General features: G+C 43.9%; 1 protein-coding gene across 1 annotated transcript in view; it reads right to left on the reverse strand.

The window, feature by feature from the left end:
• TMEM108 (transmembrane protein 108) overlaps nt 1-14,467 on the reverse strand; it is a 174,279-nt gene extending 159,812 nt beyond the window's left edge. The window contains exons 1-2 of the mRNA XM_035130121.2: nt 14,419-14,467; nt 4,100-4,229 (exon numbers count right to left, since the gene is read on the reverse strand). The gene's annotated coding sequence lies outside the window, so the exon portion shown is untranslated. The remainder of the gene's footprint in view (nt 1-4,099; nt 4,230-14,418) is intronic.
• Nucleotides 14,468-16,850: the final 2,383 nt, after the last annotated feature.

Here is a 16,850-nt window from a genome sequence, read left to right on the forward strand (position 1 = left end):
GAGGCTCCGTTGCAAGTATACCGCCATACTCGCTCAAGCCGTCTGAGGTCCCGCTTCATTTTCCAAAGTTCCTCGGTGAACCAAGGGGCCCGGTTTCGGCGGGGTCGCAGAGGGCGCTTAGGTGCGATCTCATCAATGGCCGCCAAGAGCCGGTTATTCCAGTTCTCGACCAGCGAGGTGGGGGTGAGGGACAGAGAGATATGAAGGGAAAAGGGCTCCCTTAGGGGTGCTGGGGTGGCTCCTCAGGAATCTGACATGGGGATTTGCTGTTGGTAGGAATGCTACTCTCATCTTGCATATTTAAAAATAAACTCAAATATTGGAAAAACACTGTAAGAGGTTTCTCCTTCCAAAGGAAGTCAGACTTTACTAAGCCCTGCCCAGAGCTGGTGACAAGAGCTTGCATGGGGAACCTCCGCCTCAACACTGGCAAGAGGCTCCTGGAACTGCTGCAGCGAGAAGGTAGACTCACTGAGAGGGGGCTCGCTGACAATATCTTGCCGGGGGGGCGCTCAAAAACCTGCAGCTTACACAGCCCTTGGACCTTCTCACCACTCAGAAAAGAATTGTTCTGATAATTCATTTAATTATTTATGTGTATAGCTCCTGCAATATACATGACACCTGATAGAATAACGTAAGGAAGAAAATGTGGGTGGGCGGAGGAGACAGGTTCCTGTCTGGATAGGCTCACAGGCTAAATTTTTGGGGAGGGTGATACAGAAGAGGGAAGGGCAAGCTAGGAAAGGGAGAGAGGGAGATGCAAAAGGGGAACAGGGTGATTATGGCCAACTGAAATCAAGTATCATTACACATATCTTATCACTGCCTTAAAATGCAGCTAGGCCAGGGTGGTCCAATCTGCGGCCCGAGGGCAACATGAGGCCCTTGAGGCATTTTTGGCAGCCAGGTAGTGTACTGGCTGCAGCTTCCATATCAAAGTATTCTTGCAGCCCACTTGGTATGAAAAGTTGGGCTGTTCTGAGCTAGGCTATCCTTTTCCTCAATTCGGATCAAAGCTCGTTTGGGGGGAAATACATGAAAACACAGCATTTTTAGGCAACACTACAATAAATATGGATTGTGACTAACATAATGTGTACACCACTTCCCAAACCAGCAGTGGGAGTGCACTGAATGAGGAGTGTGTACACAACCTTCGTATCCATTAAAAAAAATGTCCATAGAATCACAAATCATAGCTCTCTCAATTTCGAATAATGGCATACAGAGCCTTCTTCCAAAAAAAAAAAAAAAAAACCTGGATCCTTCCCACCAAACATGTCAGGACCATCCTGTGAATATCTCCAACATATATTTCTACTATTCTTGTATGTCTTAACCCACAGTCAATATGGTGTGAGTCAGACATCATTGATACAGTATTTTATGAAGATTTCCCTTCATGAACAAGAAGCTCTGGAAAGTGCTATACAGAATAGTAAAGTACTGTATTGTTTTAAAGCAGACACTGTTCAGTGTTTACAAAACATACATTTTATATCAACCAATAAACAGTGTATCAATCTGAGTCCTAAGTTGTCACTGCAATACATTTCTGTCTGTTTTTTTAAAAAAAAATCTTAAGCACTAACAGTACAAAAGATTATCCTTACCACTTTTCAACCGCTGCACTTCAATGCTGTTAAGTGACTGCATAAAACTCAGACGAGCCAGGAAATGGAGTAACAGCTATTCTCAATTGTCTCATACACAGTATCATCTCTTCCACAGTAAACTGAATTTAAAGCACCACCATTTGGCCTGAGTACATGCCAACTTCAGGAAAATGCAAGTACTGTGTTTATTTCTAGACTCTCAGCAAATCTTCCAGAATCAATGGGTAATTCTGAAAAGATGCTGGTGAAAGCATTTTGTACTTATTCCAGCAACATTTCTTTATTATTGTCCTCATTGTGCAAGCCCATAGTCTGAAGATAAGATGCTTTATGTGCCACAAGCAATGCATCTCCATTTATATGAGACCAGGGACACTGGGTGATGTTCAATTCAGGGAGAATGATTCAAGGTCTGTTGAAGACTGGGTGGAGGAGGGCACAAGCAGGGAACCAACTGTGTGCCATCTTAACCAGGAAGAGTCAGGTCATGAAAAACACAAATTCTCTCACACTGCCCCCGACTTTTCAGGAGCTTCATGGTTGCTAGCCCAAGACATTACACTGTTGAGTTGGAGGACAAGACGACACCTGTAGAATCCAGCAAGACTCACAGCTGGAATCTTATATCAACTGGAGACAGTTGGCTAACTTAAGAGACTCAAGGGAATAGGAGCAGAGTGCCTGCCCTCCATTATCTGCCTCTTGAGGCAACTGCTTTGCTTTGCCTAATGGTAGGTCACTTTAAAGAGTCATAGCTTCCCCAATGCATCCTGAGAACAGTAGTCTGTTAGAGGTGCTGAGGCTTGTGAGGAAACCCCTGTTCCCTTTATACAGCTAGAATTCTCAGAGTTCCCTAGGAAAAGGAGTTGGCTACTAAACTACTATGGCAATTGCAGCTCTATTAGGGGAGTAGGGGTCCCCTAAAAACTTTCAGCAGCTTTAACAAACTGCAGTTCCCAGGGTTGGGTTTTTTAAAAAAAGAAACCATGGCTGTTTATAGTGGTACAATAATGCCTTAAAAATATAATGCAGATGGGGCCTCTGACATGTTTACTGGTGTTACTGTTGTAACAATCAAATGAAAACTGCACTGTGAGGCCCACCTCAAAAGTGTTGCATAAATATCATATGACATAAGTCAAGGATGAGGAACCAGCTTTCCAAAAGTTATTGGACTAAAATTCCCATCATCCCTAATCACTGACTGTGCTGGCCAGAGGTCAAAGAAAATCCAGAGGGACACAAGTCCCCCATTCCTGCCTTAAAAAGCAAGATGATGTGTTATTCAGTATATTGGGTCACTTGTTGCAAGATGAAATCAGAAGCGAGGCAATGGTCTCACTACCTATTTCTCCAGAGATTCTTTTCCTAACCTTTAACTCACTTATACACAAAGTATAGCACAGTAAAAAATCATGCCCTGGCCCCTCAGTCAACATGAGGCACTTCCATTTCTAGATGGGTTGCTGCAAGAATGAGGAAGGTTGTGGCTAAACAAGCCAGATTCAGAACACTCAACTAGAAAATTACTGTTAGCTACCTGTAAAACTTCTGGAAAGAATAGACTAGTAGCCCTGGATGGCTGTGATAGCACTATGGGCATCTACAGGATGGGATCGTGACATGTGACCCAAAGCATCACAAGTCCTTTCCCACCTTTTTAATGTTTATTTTTCTCCTTAGAGCTTGAGCATTCACTGCTACTACACTGAAACATAGGCTTCCTACTTTAAAAAGCAAACAAACAATTCCCTGCCCATAGCAGAGCAGTTTCATTTATTCAGCATGAGTAGTGATGAAGCAACCCGCCACCTCCCTGCTTAGGGTCCTAAATGAGCTTGGAATTGGAAAATACGGTAAAGACTATTTTTCTTCTAACTTTGAAAATCAGTAGGTTTATTCTAGGACAAACTACAAGCCAATTTGGACCCTAATGTGCCCCACATCAGGAACATTACTGATCCATTGGCCACCCCAATGTCTCTCCAAGGCCTGATCTCAAGGATGAGGAACCTTTTTCTGCCCAAGGGCAATATTCCCTTCTGGGCAGCATTCTGGGGGCCACATGCCAGTGGTGTGAATTTTACCTTTGTAAAGGCTGGTATCTACACATACTCCCATGCCTCTCTGTCTTCCATCCAGTCAATCAAGAGGCATTATCATAGTTCAAGGGTGTGCTCTAGCCAATCAAGGATGATGTGGAGGACCAGTGAGGGTTGTGGCCTGGGGAAGGGTGTAATCTACAAACTCCCTCCCACTTACATGTCTGTTTAGTCCAGAAGCCTCCAGCTGACTCTGGTACTACAGCACATTTCCAAGATTGCCAGAATCAATGGCTACCGGGTGTAACAGGGATGTTGTTATCATTATATTCAACCAGTGTCACACCCCTACCCTCCAAAAACATGCAAACATCCACCTTATTGCTCTCCCTCACAAGCACAAAGAACAATAATAGAAAATCATGACCGTAAACATACCTTGGAGCGAGATGTGTAAAAGCTCTCTGTCACACTTTTATTCTCATCGTCCATTGATTCTACCTTTTCTCATTTGTGGTGATGGATTATTCTTTGTCTTGCTTTCAAGATTATTGTCAATTGAGACAAGCTGAAAAGTTAAAAGGAAGTGTGATTATGTCCAGTTACTTAGCCACACTGCATTCTGCACAGTGTTCCATCCAAATAGAATCTCCCCAGATAGATCACCTTCCTTTCAATTGGCCACAACAATTATGTGAGATCAACAGAGCCAGACTGATACCCAGAGAGAACTTGCTGCAAGACAAACCCCAAAAAGAAAATAACAGAACACCACTAGTAATCACATACAGCTTCCAAGTTAAAACAGTACAACACATCATCAGAGATCTACAACCTCTCCTAGAAAATGACAGTTACTCTTTCTCAAGCTCTGGGAGGAAGACCTTTCATTGCCTACAGACAGCCACCCAATCTTAAACAACTCCTCACCCACAATAATACCACCACCAGACTTAACATGGACATTGGTACCAGAGCCTGCAATAAACCCAGATGCCAAGTTTGCTGCCACATACACTCGGACAGCACCATTACTGGCCCCAACAACATCAAACATACCATCTCGGGACTATTTAATTGCTCATCTTCTAACACTGTGTATGCCATCAAATGCCAACAGTGCCCTCCAGCTCTCTATATTGGACAAACAGGCCAAAACCTACGCCAAAGGATAAATGGAAATGGACATAAATCTGACATCAGGAATCACAAGACTGAGAAACCAGTAGGAGAACACTTCAATCTCCCAGGACATTCTATACAAGATCTCAAAGCAGCTGTCTTATTACAAAAGAATTTCAGAAATAGACTGGAAAGAGAAGTTGCTGAACTGCAACTCATTACCAAACTTAAAACCATGGAGACACCTGGTCTTATCTCATTATACATTATAAAGCTATCTTTAGCCATCTCACCCCTTGCTTTTTCCTGTAAGACCAACTGCAGTCGTTAACAGTCATCAACGAGATTCCACACCTATCAGTCAAACACCCATTCCCACCACCCTTCTGAGTAATACCGCTCCCCACCCTCTCACTACAGTATATATAAGGGTCTGGAGACTCCTGTTTCAGTGTATCTGAAGAATTGTGCATGCACACAAAAGCTCATACCAATGACAAACTTAGTTGGTCTCTAAGGTGCTACTGGAAGGGAGGGGGGATTAATTTTGTTTCATCTACAACCAACCAACCAACACGGCTACCTACCTGTAATTAGAACAATTCCGTGGGTCATTGATCTTAAATGGGAGCCTATAAACTTCTCTGGTGTTTTCCAGAAAATGAAATCCATCTATATTTCAGAATAAATATACTGTTACAATTCAGGTGTTAATAGATCTGAAAGGCTAATCCCTTTATGTCCTGAAAGTTCTTCTGAGAACTTGTTTTTTATAGCATCTAGAACACATAAAGTAGATGTAAGCAAAGCGCCAACATCAGATAGCTGAGTAAGGCTGAGTAATAGGCCTATTAAGTAGGGTGGCCACATGTCCTACATCACAGCAGACAGTCCTATGTTTGAAGGAGTTGTCTATTTGAAGGACTGTCCAGTCAAAGACTGGTTTCACGATAAAAGAGGGTATTCTCTGTGGCAACCCCAGCAGAGCAAACTTTTATGGTGAAGGGAGGGTAAGAAATAATTTACAATTCAATAATGTGAACTGAATTTGTTAACAGCCTTAGCAACAGCATTCTGATCCAAGTCTTATTTCTACTCACACTTCAAATGCAGCCCTTTGTAGAGCCCACTGCAGGAATTCAAGCACTAAGTCTTGTATCTACCTGTCCAAATCTCCCATCACCAGAAATGACATCTGAACATTTAGATGGTAGGGCATCTGCTTTGCATGCAGAAGGTCCCAGGTTCGATCCTCAGCATCTCCAGGTAGCCCTGAACAATCACTGAGTACACAATAATGAGCTAGATTGTTGTTGTTGTTTAGTCGTTTAGTCGTGTCCGACTCTTCGTGACCCCATGGACCATAGCAGCCAGGCACTCCTGTCTTCCACTGCCTCCCGCAGTTTGGTCAAACTCATGTTGGTAGCTTCGAGAACACTGTCCAACCATCTCATCCTCTGTCGTCCCCTTCTCCTAGTGCCCCTTCTCCTAGTGCCCTCCATCTTTCACAACGTCTTTTCCAGGGAGTCTTCTCATCTCATGAGGTGGCCAAAGTATTGGAGCCTCAGCTTCACGATCTGTCCTTCCAGTGAACACTCAGGGCTGATTTCCTTCAGAATGGATAGGTTTGATCTTCTTGCAGTCCATGGGACTCTCAAGAGTCTCCTCCAGCACCATAATTCAAAAGCATCAATTCTTCGGCGATCAGCCTTCTTTATGGTCCAGCTCTCACTTCCATACATCACTACTGGGAAAACCATAGCTTTAACTATACGGACTTTGTCGGCAAGGTGATGTCTCTGCTTTTTAAGATGCTGTCTAGGTTTGTCATTGCTTTTCTCCCAAGAAGCAGGCGTCTTTTAATTTCGTGACTGCTGTCACCATCTGCAGTGATCAAGGAGCCCAAGAAAGTAAAATCTCTCACTGCCTCCATTTCTTCCCCTTCTATTTGCCAGGAGGTGATGGGACCAGTGGCCATGATCTTGGTTTTTTTGATGTTGAGCTTCAAACCATATTTTGCGCTTTCCTCTTTCACCCTCATTAAAAGGTTCTTTAATTCCTCCTCACTTTCTGCCATCAAGGTTGTGTCATCTGCATATCTGAGGTTGTTGATATTTCTTCCGGCAATCTTAATTCCGGCTTGGGATTCATCTAGTCCAGCCTTTCGCATGATGAATTCTGCATATAAGTTAAATAAGCAGGGAGACAATATACAACCTTGTCGTACTCCTTTCCCAATTTTGAACCAATCAGTTGTTCCATATCCAGTTCTAACTGTAGCTTCTTGTCCCACATAGAGATTTCTCAGGAGACAGATTAGGTGATCAGGCACTCCCATTTCTTTAAGAACTTGCCATAGTTTGCTGTGGTCGACACAGTCAAAGGCTTTTGCATAGTCAATGAAGCAGAAATAGACGTTTTTCTGGAACTCTCTAGCTTTCTCCATAATCCAGCGCATGTTTGCTATTTGGTCTCTGGTTCCTCTGCCCCTTCGAAATCCAGCTTGCACTTCTGGGAGTTCTTGGTCCACATACTGCCTAAGCCTGCCTTGTAGAATTTTAAACATAACCTTGCTAGCATGTGAAATGAGCGCAATTGTGCGGTAGTTGGAGCTACATTAGGCATCCCCAAACTTCGGCCCTCCAGATTTTTTGGACTACAATTCCCATCTTCCCCGACCACTGGTCCTGTTAGCTAGGGATCATGGGAGTTGTAGGCCAAAACATCTGGAGGGCCGCAGTTTGGGGATGCCTGAGCTACCGTGTTTCTCATATTTTAAGTCATCCATACAAAATAAGCCATGGCAGGATTTTCCTGAGTTGAAGAAATATAAGACATACCCCCAAAATAAGCCGTAGTGGTGGGAGCAGGTCTGGATGGCGCCATGGAAGAGGAAGATGCCTGTCAGCGCCCGGAACCGGCTGCTGCTGCCCCTCCAAAATGTCCAGCAGCATGCACCGCGCCAAGCGCTGACCCGGCAGCGGGACTGGCAAGAGCCGCAGTGCGTGCTGCTCCAAGCCCCGACCCGGCGGCGGGACGCAGCAAGAGCCGCAGCGCGCGCTGCTCCGAGCCCCAACCCGGCGGCGGGACCCGGCAAGAGCCTCAGCGCGCGCTGCGTGGAGCCCCGACCCAGCGGGACCAAGCAGGGTGCCCTGCTGAAGCGCCGACAACGCGCGCAGCAGCAGCCAGTTCCGGGCGCCGAGCCGCAACAGGAAGAGGAGGGACGCAGCTACAACGACAAAAAACACCCGGCCGAGCCTTCATTGGCCGCCGCGGCTGCCACTCGCTGGTCCCTCCTCTTCCTGTCGCGCGCGCTGCAGGTCCCGCCGGTCCCGCCGCTGGGTTGGCGCTTGGCGCTGGCGCTGCTCCAAGCCCCAACCCGGCGGCGGGATGCAGCAAGAGCCGCAGCGCGCGCTGCTCCGAGCCGGGATCCGGCAAGATCCTCAGCGCGCGCCGCGTGAAGCCCCGACCCGGCGGGACCCAGCAGCGTGCCCTGCTGAAGCGCCGACAACACGCCCAGCAGCGCAGCAGCAGCCAGTTCCGGGCGCCGGACAGGGTAGGTACCATACTGTAATTTTTTTAAAATAATAAGACACCCCCCGAAAATAAGCCATAGGCTTATTTTCTTGAGTAAAAAAAATTATAAGACATGACTTATAATATGAGAAACACGGTAGATGGACCAATGATCTGACTCAGTGCAATGAGTCCATGCAAGGTTCAGAAGAACCCTTTAACTAAGCACTAAAATGAGCAGTAGTGAGTTGCAAATGGTGACAAAAAATGTTCAACTGAGATATTGTCAAATCTGCATTCTGTTCATTATAAGATATGTCAGAGAATGGAATATATCAATGGGGCAACATGCATCGTAGAAGGAGGGGAGGAATTGTCTCAAAGGAGTTTAAACAAGCCAAAGAGTTTGTATAAAGCCATCTGGAGCCATATGCTGCCTAGTTGCTCAGTAAGATGAATTAATTACTTTGATGAGGCACATAATTCAATCAGAAGACAATAAAATATCAAATCCTTTGACATCATGAAATACAGTATTATTGTTGAATGCTTCAGTATTATAGGGCTCCCTAGCTGTAACACAGGTGTCTCCCCACTTGCATGCAATAAGCACCCAATTCCTACTGACACGTGCACTGAAAACAGAACCAAAAGGGGCAGGGCAGGGGTGGAACAGTGTGGAATGGAGCTGGGTGGGAGAGAAACGGGGGAATTCCCACTTGTGTGCATTCCGGTGACGTGCACAGTAGCCCAGAATGGAACCCCCACATAAGTTGGAGATTCCCCTGTATTTATAGAACAGATATCTTTTTAAAGCTCACTTTTAATTAATGTGCACAGCACTTGGCCCAACAAAAACTATTTTTCTCAAACAGGTGATGAGTGAAAATGTCTGCATTCTTACAAGCACACAGCATTAAGAAAAAAATTTGAGAACATGAACAACAGTTTTTAAACTGGAAGGTCAATTCTTTCAAAAAACAAAAGCATTTTAAAATCTCAGTATTTTTAGTCAATTGCGTAATTTTCAATTGTTTGGAAGATGTACCACATGGTATTGTAGACTGTATCTGCAATGCTGTAGCAAGGATATACCAACTAGAGCTCTGACACTACTAGAAGATAACTAAAGGAAATGATTCTTCCTGTGCTTTCCTGGAATTTTTACAAAAAATGATATCTCCTTCTAGCATAATAAATCACTGTGCCTACAGCCTACACAGTAGGAGGATGTTTTGACAAGGATTCCTTATGATGCTATTGCATCTGCCTTGTCAAGACACTGAGATGCCTTGTGAAACGGAGGGAGCTTCCTTGTCTGGTAACGTCTCCAAAAAGGGGGGAGAAAAAAAAAAACTCCGGCAAGGTGTTCCAAGACTGAGACAGAGCTTGCTGTAATGTAAATGCTATTTTGAATGGTGAAAGTCCACCACAACAGCACTGTAGGCTTGAGTGGCAGCCAACCTCTATAGCTAACTCATTGCTGATACACAGAGGTGAGGAATCTCAGCCTTGGGAACCTAATGCAGCCCTCCAAGCTTCTCACTGGCCTCACTTCAAAACTTTTTGGGTGTTTGTACCTGACTGGATTCCTGAAAATTCTTGTTTTTCCTGTATTCAAGATAGAGAGGGTGTGTGAGCGTGTGTCTAAACTATCCGCTTGTACAAAGGTAACATTGAAATTGATTCTTCTATCCTCTTTTGCCTTTCGGCATGCCCACCACTGGCAACATTCCCCCACAGAAAGTTACCTAGAGAATAATGTGGTCCTGAGGGTGAAAAGGCCAGTAAACCCATTGCTATAATGGGGACACTACTTTTGATCACAACACAAGGAGAAACCTGATAAAACCAAGTCACACAGTACTGCAGTGATACTAGACAAAAGGGTATCAACCAGGTGAGCACTTCAGTATCGCTCAAAGTCTTGCCTAAGCTGAGGGCCACTTCTCCATAAAAAAGGAGGGGGAACTTAGCTCCCCTTACTTAGAGAAGTTAGCAACAAACTTTGCAGACCAAACAGTGACAAATATCCCCTTCCCTTTTGAGGTGGATCAGTAGCCTTTCAAAAGGAACTCTCTGAACACCACTTGTTATGAATCACATGTGGAAAGTGATGATATATTTGGGTCCTGCTTGTGGGCTTCCCACAGGCATCTGGTTGGCCACTGTGACAACAGGATGCTGGACTAAATGGTCTTTCACCTGATACAGAAAGCTCTTACCGTATGTTCTTATGTGGATTCAGTCCAGCTTGATTATCAAGAGACCATGCCTTTCCACATCCTACTTGTAGCAGTGCCCATCTGATACTTCAAGTAATAAATGGCAGCTATTAAAGGCATTCCTCACTGACTCCACTGAACTACCGGTAGCTCAGTCTCAAAACCTGATTTTGTTTTTTAACTTCTACTTTTTTCTGGGGAGATAATACTAAAATTTATCTAATGGCTCTTCTGCTTGCTAGTGTAGCACCTTTGTCCTAGGCAATATATCACACTGAAGGAAGTACCACAGAAATTAATGGAGCAAAGGGCTGATTGACACATTAAGGTTTCTCCTAGCAGAGATAACGTGCACAGCCATCTTCCTCATTTGTGGCAAAATAAACACACACATCACAAGTGATTGTTTATATATTGTTTTCTTATACAGTATGAAAAATTGCCATATAAGACACTGACCTTGTTTTCATGTAAAGCTAAACCAAACTGTGGCTTAGTGTGAATGAGATGCTCCTGGTGAGATCTCCCTTCAGTTATTCTGATGCTGCACTGAGCTAAACTATTGTTTGACTTTGCATATCAATCAACATAGTTGTGTGGTTTAGCTCTCCAAGGCAAACCACAAGCTGTAAACCATAGGACCAATCTTGGTTAGAGCTCGTGGATTTGTCTGCAGAGAGCTAAACCCCGAGTCCAGGTTTGTAGGACACATTACCCTGGCTTAGCAGAGCATAGCAGGAGAATGACTGAAGGAGTAGTAAACTGGTTACAAGCTCCTCTCTGTAGGCCTGCATGTTTGCTCCTAAGCCATGATTTGGCTCAGTGTTATGTGCAAACTGAGCCATTGTCAAATAATTAATTTATAGAACTACCTGCCATAAAGATATAGTAGTGACCACTGGTTGGTTATAAAACGGGGTTTGAAAAACATTCATGGAGGACACATCTATCAGTCAAGTCATTATGGTTATATGAAATCGTCATGGTGGGGAGGAGGATTTGTTTTTCAGCATCACTCCCACTTTATTTCCTGTTGATTCCAGATACTGCTTTTTCTCTCTGCAAACAACCATGGTTTTGCACAAAGCCACAGCCCTAACATAAAACATTGAAAAAGACGACAAATGAAAGTATGGTGGCATGGCTTCAAAGGCAACTAACTTTAGTTTGGGGGAAAGGGGAAACTGGAGGTGGATGAAATGTTGAAACGGAATAGGCAAAATGTGGATGCAATAATGCAGGAATATTGGGGAGGAACTGATAAAGAAGGATACTGTGCTGCCAGTACTATGCACTATTCACATATCATATCAAATACATGATACTCCGTATACCCTCAGTAAAACAGCTATCTAGATGGGCCCTAACTCCTTAGGAAATTTAGGATTGCATCTTAATCACAATTAATTTTCCTTGGATTAAATCCAATGTACCTCATTGGAGATGTGAATGTATTATGACTGTAGCTTAAATTCATTTAGCTCTTGGAGATTGCATCCAAAGCTTCCATTAACATCATGCATTCATACACTTTGGTGCATGTTTCCCTGTATTTTTGTTTGTACACATCATATAGGCTGTTATCTCTATTAATGCTTTTGCTCAATTTCTTAATTCATTGTTTCTTCTTCCCCTATAAAAATATAAATAACTCTTCCTAGTCATTTCTGATATATATACACACCAAGAACATCAATTTACAAGTGTGAAGTAAGCTCTCAGCTCCTTAACTGGATTAGAAATTTTCTCAGTTGATGAATATTTTTTAAAAATCCTGTAGAATCCTTAGCATCTAAAGAATCCCTGAAAATCAGACTTGCCAGAAATAAATTTACCATAATTAGCTTAGTGCCTGCGCATTCAAGATAACTTTGTACAAATATTTTCAAACAAGGATAGTCACAGGGGATAATTTATGGTACACTAACAAATGTTGCTGGAAGCCTTGATATTCTCATTGTAGCATGCAATGCTGAAAACAAAATGCTAGAGATGAGAAAACAGAATATACTTTTCTGAATCCTATAGAGCATTTGTTCTCAGTAGATAGGAAAATCAGTTAAGGAAAACCAGTTAAAGATGATGATGAAAAATTCACAGATGTTTTTGAACACAGGAGCATTTGGTTCTCTGAATTGGTGCTAAATAGGCAAGGTACCAACTTTTTCTGAGTTTGCTTAAAAAAACAAAACAAAAACAGACAACATGGAACCTGGGATTGAAAGTGGTGGGAATCAGTTGAAAAATGACAGCATCATTCTTCAGAAACATCCCTATAGAATTATCTCCAGAGGCAAATCAATGGAGTTCCTCTTAAATATTATTGTACATTTTTTTTGTGCAACATGGATCCAATTTCGTATTTATTTATTTATTGTGGTTCACATAACAATCCTATCCATGTAGATTCAGAAGTGAATCCAACTGTGGGGCTGGGGGGTTAATTTATATGAATTACCTGCCTAAGACTTGCAGCCTGTTCAAATAAGCTAAGAGCACCCCCATTTTTTTTAAAAAAAATGTGAGCATGTTGTATGTGCACATAAACACACACATGCACACTAATGTTCTCTGCTCACATGACAGAAAACCTTTTCTGCTTGATTATACATTCCACATCCCTACTGCACAGTTCATTTTATTTGGTTGCTTTTAATAACCTACTGTTTCATTTTGTGCTGCAGAGTACATTGTTCTATTTTTTAAAAAAAATCTGCTGTAACGTGCTTAGAAACCCATGATTAAAGATGAATTCATAAATATTTTAAACAAATAATAAACAAACAGCCATTGATCCTTGGAGAAATGTCTTCCACAGACACATACTCTGCAGTAATTATTAAGACCCCTGAGCTTCAAGGAACCATTTTATTTTAGGTATGGGTGTGATGGCTAATGAAAAGTTAATTTCCCTTAAGATTTGGTCTTGCACTCACCATCATCCATCTCACACCCCACCCCAAACACACCCACCCACCTACCTTCACTTCCAGCTCAGCCAGTAGAGCACAAGCCTCAGGGCTGTGGGTTCGAGCCCCACATGGGGCAAAAGATTTCTGCATTGCAGGAGGTGGACTAGATGACCCCCGAGTCCCCTTCCCAATTCTACAATTCCCATGGAAATCTCTCTGTAGCTTGGCTGCTTCAGAGAGGCGTGCTTCTATCAGAACTGAAACGTTATGTTCTTTTAACCGGCTGTAGCAAAAGAAAAAAGAAAAAAACAAACCCACTTGAAATTCGCCGTACAGAACAGGGTCCATTTAACTCCCGGTTCATTTGGCTATCCTGAGATATCCTCCTCCCTCATTTCCAAACCCGCCTGTCAGTCGAGAGGCGTTTTTCAGGTTTAAATTTAAACTGCCTGCTTTGCAAATAATAATAATGATGATGACAAGATATATTTCATGCCACCCTTTCTCCTCACCTTTCCCCATTTCCGAACCCGCCTCTCAGTCGAGAGGCATTTTCCAGGTTTAAATTTAAACTGTCTGCTTTGTAAATATTAATATCAATGATGATGATGATGATGATGAGAGTGGGGGTGACGGTGACAATGACAAGATATATTTCCTTCCACCCTTTCTCCCCACCCTCAAAACCAGAAGAGGGAGGCAAAAAAAAGAGAAAGAAAACCCAAGTAATATTTCCAACGCCTCACGGATCTTCCCCCCCTCCCGCCTCTATTAACTCTCACAACAAAGAGAGGGGTAAAACTACGTAAAACGTGACACCCCCCCCCAAAAAAAAAATCCGTCCGCAAGTCCCATCCTCGCCACACGGAATTGGGGTTTCCACACACTTTCTGAGGGAATGAAGGAGGACCACGTACGGCAGAGTCCCGAAAAAGCAGCCTCAGCAGCCTCCCCCTTTTCCCACCACCACCTCAGATTTTACCTCAGAAGGAACAGCGCCGCTGCGAAGATCTGCCGCGGAGGAACCCGGCGAACTCCCGCCGCCGCCACGCGCGACGCAAGACGATGCTCCCCGGCAGCCCAGAAGGGCCAATAGCACATGTTGCCTCGCGTCTGTCATGTGGCAGGCGCCAGCCAATCCCTCGGCTGGTCCCACTCAGCCGCTTTTCCATCCCGCCCCCCCCTCCCGCCCGGATCCCGCTTAGAATTCCCGGCTGTGGGAACGCACGAAAGATGCCCCGGGTCCCGGGAATCGGGAAATTGAAATAAAATTAGTTATCCTAGAGTGGTGGGAAGGGCTACCCTGAGGGTCATCTAGTCCAACACCCCAGGGATAAAATAAAAAAAATTCCTTCCAGCAGCACCTTAGAGACCAATAAGTTTGTCATTGGTATGAGCTTTCGTGTGCATGCACACTTCTTCAGATACACTGAAACAGACGTCCCCCCAGGGATAGGCAGCTGTCCACCCCTGGTGTGGGATCGAACCTGCGATCTCGGCGTCATCAGCTCCACGTTCTACCCAACTGAGCTAGCCAGGCACGTAAGGCGTTTGTCCTCTTTGAATTATTTCACTATAGCTGAGTTTGCGTCCAATGTTACATCAAATAATCAAGTATCCGGGCCAGCTGAATAAACTGGGGATTTTTTGCGCTCGATTCGAATTTCGTTCCCAGAATATAAATGAAGTTTTTTGTTTTTTGTTTTTTGCAATAGCAGGGACAAGTTATTATGGAGATTAGAGGCAGGATTTGCGAGAGCTGTATTGGATTAGCCATAATCGGGCCAAAATGGGAAGGCCCGTATTTAGCGGTTGTGGTTTTTAAAAGATTTAAAAAGTTGATGAGAGAAACAGGTGCTGCCAATAATTAGAAGGCCCTTCAGAAGAATATGTGCTAATTGGGAAGAGAAGGATCTTCCTTGGCAATATTGGAAGAGCTTTGGTGGAGCATGGGACTCTTAATCTCAGGGTTGCACAGTAGGCAAAAGGCATAGCTGCCAAGTTATCCCCTTTTTTAAGGGATTTTCCCTTATGCTGAATAGGCTTCCTCGCGAGAAAAGGAAAAACTTGGCAGCTATGGGCAAAAGGTTATTATAATTATTTATTAAATTTGTATGCCGCCCATCTGAAGATCTGAAAACATAAAATGCATGCATTACTTTGACCCTTGCTGCTGCCCACATCCCCTTTTCTATTCATGCTCTACATTAGTGGTTCTCAAAGGGTGCACCACACTGGTGTCTGGCAGGAGAGGGTGGCAAGTGTGGCGGGAAGGTGAAAGGACAATCGTTTAAACGTTTCAGTAAGAGGCTGGTTTATCATTACATTTTGGGAATGATTCCTATAACTGCATTGGAATGGATGGTTCTGGCTGTTCCTTCCAACGCTACAGATTCTAAGACTCATAAAACTGCCTGTCAGCTGGCTTGGGAATTGGTTGAAGAAAGAAGCAGGTACATTAGTAGACTGCAGTCAAAACTTCCCTTGGCTTTGGTTCTGATCTAGTGGTTCTTTAATCCACTTGTGGCATTTAAATACACCATACATACACCATAAATACACCAGATGGTGCTGTGGGTTAAACCACAGAGCCTAGAGCTTGCCGATCAGAAGGTCAGCGGTTCGAATCCCTGCAACGGGGTGAGCTCCCATTGCTCGGTCCCAGCTCCTGCAGTTCGAAAGCACGCCAGTGCAAGTAGATAAATAGGTACCGCTACAGCGGGAAGGTAAACGGCGTTTCCGTGTACTGCTCTGGTTCACCAGAAGCAGCTTTGTCATGCTGGCCACATGACCTGGAAGCTGTACGCCGGCTCCCTTGGCCAATAATGCGAGATGAGCGCCGCAACCCCAGAGTCAGTCACAACTGGACCTAATGGTCAGGGGTCCCTTTACCTTTACATGTCAGTTACTGCAGCACCATAGCGGCCACCAAAAAATGGTTTCCAGATGATAGGGGCTGCATGTGATTGTATCAAAGAGGAACATTTCTCAAACAAAACAAAATTCCAGATCAAAGGAAGGGTCTGACAACTGTAGTGGTGTGACAGCTGAGCCACCATAATAGCCTTTCTCATTATGAGTCTAATATAGAAGTCAATCAGCATTATCATAATAATCAAACAGAGGACTTAAGGGCATCATGAACAACATCAACTGATGATAATTCCCTAGATACTTGAATCATTAACTATTTCTGCAGATTGTTGTATGCTGGGCTGGGAGTGTCCTTGTAATGCTGCTTTTATTAGCATGAACAATAAAACTACTCCGTTCTGCGAAAAAAGGGTATTCTGTTTTACTGGTCCCTAGATGACATTGATTGGGTGTGTAAGCTTCACTGCAATGGCAATTTCCCAAGGTTTACTGTACCAGAGATCTAAAGGAGGAGTCCTAGTGCACTTTCACAGCTGTGTT

The sequence above is a fragment of the Zootoca vivipara genome, chromosome 12, assembly GCF_963506605.1.
Source record: "Zootoca vivipara chromosome 12, rZooViv1.1, whole genome shotgun sequence".
NCBI lineage: Eukaryota > Metazoa > Chordata > Lepidosauria > Squamata > Lacertidae > Zootoca > Zootoca vivipara.